This window comes from Eschrichtius robustus, chromosome 4 (assembly GCF_028021215.1).
Source record: "Eschrichtius robustus isolate mEscRob2 chromosome 4, mEscRob2.pri, whole genome shotgun sequence".
Lineage (NCBI taxonomy): Eukaryota > Metazoa > Chordata > Mammalia > Artiodactyla > Eschrichtiidae > Eschrichtius > Eschrichtius robustus.
Window position 1 is genome coordinate 58789712 of NC_090827.1, and position 3948 is coordinate 58793659.

General features: G+C 36.7%; 1 pseudogene; it reads left to right on the forward strand.

Moving 5' to 3' along the window:
* Positions 1-331: 331 nt before the first annotated feature.
* Positions 332-943, forward strand: LOC137763466 (solute carrier family 25 member 16 pseudogene; annotated as a pseudogene).
* Positions 944-3948: the final 3005 nt, after the last annotated feature.

Sequence of the window (3948 nt, forward strand, 5' to 3'; positions counted from 1 at the left end):
AGGAGCTGGAGGGCCCATCGCAGGCCGAGACTTCTCCTGGCCGTGCTCCTTCCTGGCTACAGGTGTTGCCGGACGCCGTGCCAAAACAGGTGCTCCTTTAGATCAAGCAAAGGTTTTATTACCAGCTCACAATCACCATTACAAACATTTGGGAGCGTTTGCTGCATTGCGTGCTGTTCCCCAAAGGAGGGATACCTTGGGGATTGTCTAAAGGGAATGGTGCAGTGAAGATCCAAATCGTTCCCTATGGTGCGATCCAGTTTATCGCGTTTGAGCATTATAGAACATTAATTACTACAAAGCTGGGAGTTTCTGGTCTGCGCACAGATGAATGCCTGGATCGATGGCAGGTTTAACAGCAGTTATAGGTACTTACTCTCTTCACGTGGCTAGAGTACGCCTAGCACTCCCGGTGAAAGGGGAACATACCTATACAGGAATTATTCATGCATTCAAAACAATTTATGCAAAGGAAGGTGCCTTGCATTTTACAGAGGCCTGATGCCTGCTGTATTAGGAAAGGCTCCCCATGCAGGTGTTTCTTTTTTTTTTTTTTTTTTTTTACTTTTGGTGCCTTTCCCATGCTCCCACCCTTCTTCGCAGACCTTCAGACTACCCTAACGTCTGAGTTTTGAAAACTCACATAAACTTACATTATGGTGGTGCTGCTGGAGCAATAACACAGACAGTATCTGACCCATTTGATGTAACTCATCGGTGAATGCAGTTAAGGACTGTTCTTCCAGAATTTGAAAAGTGCCATACCATGGAGGTGACTATAAAGTATGTCTATACGGCAGGGAATTCAGAAGGATATCATGGTTTCTCTCTTAATTACATTCACTGTGTTCTTTCTCAAGCAGTTGCTTTTACAGTACATGAACTTATGAAGCAGTCTTTTCTCCTCAAAAAAAAAAAAGTTGTTGTGATTTCTTTTCCTTAGTAAACTCTTTGAGGGAGAAATAAAATGTTAATTTGGGGGGAGAACATTACTTGAAGGGGAATATATACCCTGTCACAGGAAACCATGGGTATTTTTAGCACTCGATTTTTTTATTCATCACAAATCGAAAGTGCTTACTTATACTTTTGGATGCCAAAAGTTATATCTTAGAACATTGAAAAAAATGTAAGCTGTTGCTGGCTAATCGTGTTATTTGGGGGCTTCCCTGGTGGCGCAGTGGTTAAGAATCCGCCTGCCAATTCAGGGGACACGGGTTCGAGCCCCAGTCTGGGAAGATCCCACATGCCACGGAGCGACTAAGCCCGTGCTCCACAACTACTGATCCCATGTGCCACAACTACTGAAGCCCACACGCCTAGAGCCCATGCTCCACAACAAGAGAAGCCACCACAATGAGAAGCCCATGCACCACAACAAAGAGTAGCCCCTGCTCACTGCAACTAGAGAAAGCCCACGTGCAGCAACGAAGACCCAATGCAGCCAAAAAATAATAATAATAAATACATTAATTTTTTTTAAAATGTGTTATTTGAAGTAGAACTAACTTAAAATGGGATTCAAGAGGTTGCCATTAAGTTTACTTAAAAAACTAAAAGTAGAGCTACCCTATGACCCAGCAATCCCACACCTGGGTATATATACAGAAAAGACAAAGATACACACACCTCAATGTTCAGCCCTGTTTACAATAGCCAAGATATGGAAACAACCCAAGTGCCCATCAACAAATGATTGGCTTAAGAAATGTGGTGTGTGTGTGTATATATATATATATATATATATATATATATATATAACATATATACCTATATATGTATGTATATATATATACACATACAATGGAATTATTACTCAGCCATAAAAAGGAATGAAATATTGCCATTTGCAGCAACATGGGTGGACCTAGAGAATATTGTTTAGTGAAGTAAGTCAAAGACAAATATTATGTAATATCACTTATATGTGGAATCCAAAAATGATACAAATGAGTCTATATACAAAAGAGAAACAGACTCAGACAGAAAACAAAGGGGAAAGAGAAAGGAAAGGGGGAAGGGATAAATTAGGAATTTGGGATTAACAGATACACACTAGTACATGTAAAATAGATAAGCAATAAAGATTTACTATATAGCATAGGGAACTGTATTCAATATCTTATAATAACCTATAATGGAAAATAATCTGAAATATATATATTCAGTTATATATATATATATCTAAATCACTTTGCTATACACCCAAAACTAGCTCAATACTGTAAATCAACTATAATTTTAAAAAGAGGTTGACATTAGCTTTATCATGCTATTCCAGTTTTAAATTGTAATCATGATTTTCAAAGACTCTGGCATCAGTTCTTATTATAAACGGGCTTGGTTATATTGCAGCAGAATCATGAGAACTGAAAATTTAAGTTATACGAAGCATGCTTAGAAGCCAACACTGAAGTATTCTTATTAATATTGCTCTTCTTGTAATTCTGCTCTACTGAATAAAAGGACACTTTCTCTTCATTTCTTAATAAAAATTGTATTTAAAAAGTAGCTGTGTAGAGACTCAACAATAAGAATTTTCAGGAATTGCACAAATGTTATTTCCAGTTACTGTGAGTGATTCAAATGTGTTTTTAAAAGTCAATGTATTGGGACTTCCCTGGTGGCACAGTGGTTAAGAATCCGCCTGCAAATGTAGAGGACACTGGTTCAAGCCCTGGTCCAGGAAGATCTCCCATGCTGCGGAGCAACTAAGCCCATGTGCCACAACTACTGAGCCTGTGCTCTAGAGCCTGCGAACCACAACTACTGAGCCCACATGCCATAACTACTGAAGCTTGCATGCTTAGAGCCAGTGTTCTGCAACAAGAGAAACCACCGCAAGGAGAAGGCCATTCACCACAACAAAGAGTAGCTGCTGCTCACCACAGCTAGAGAAAGCCTGTGCACAACAAAGAAGACCCAACACAGACATAAATAAATAAATAAATTAAATAACATTTTTAAAAAGTTAGTGTATTTCCCAAAGGCAGTAATAAATACTGAGTATCTTTGCTCTTAAAACAGATTAGCATTATAGATTTGTTTCTGTTAAATTTTTTAGTATACACCAAATCATCTAAGTGGACTGTGAAATATCCACTAATATAGATGTGAACATCAAAGAACGATTCTAAGGTATTATGTCACGATACATCAACTAGTTCACCCCTGTAAAATAATTTTAGTGCAATGTAAACTTAAGTAGAAAGGTAAAATATGATTTGAATTGCTATCCTTTATATTAAAATGGTTTAAAATGTAAGAATTCCATTTATTGTGTTTAGAGTACTTTTTATGTTTTATCATAAGCATGACTAAAACACAAGGGGAACAGTCATGGTTCTGTCCTGAGAAATAGCAATTTGTAGAATAGTTTTCTAATGTCTTAAAAAATCATAAGTTGAAAGTCTTATTTCTGCTTCAATTTTTATTTTTTGCATAAAATATTTTTTGTTATACCTTGGTAAAAATTAGATGAACTGGTTTCACTTTCAAAGTTTTTATTTTAAAATAAATATGTACCTTTGTATGACTTATAAGTGTACACACAGGTAAAAATACATGTGTTCCTAGAACTATTTTGTATATTTTAATTTCTGGGCTACAAATGTATCTAAATACTGTCATCAAATCTCAAGAAAATTTAAATGTATAAAATAAGTATCTCAGGTTACCAATAAAAGGACTGCAGATTTTTAAAATAAAATTTTGCATTCTATGTCTGTTATAGAATACATAGGATATTAAAAATAAATTTTATTCGAAAAGGTTAAAGAGGAGATTGGTTCAAGATGGCAGAGTAGAAGGACATGTGCTCACTCCCTCTTGCGAGAGCATGGGAATCGCAACTAACTGCTGAACAATCATTGAGAGGAAGACACTGGAACTCACCAAAAAAGATACCCCACATCCAAAGTAAAGGAGCAGCCACAATGAGATGGTAGA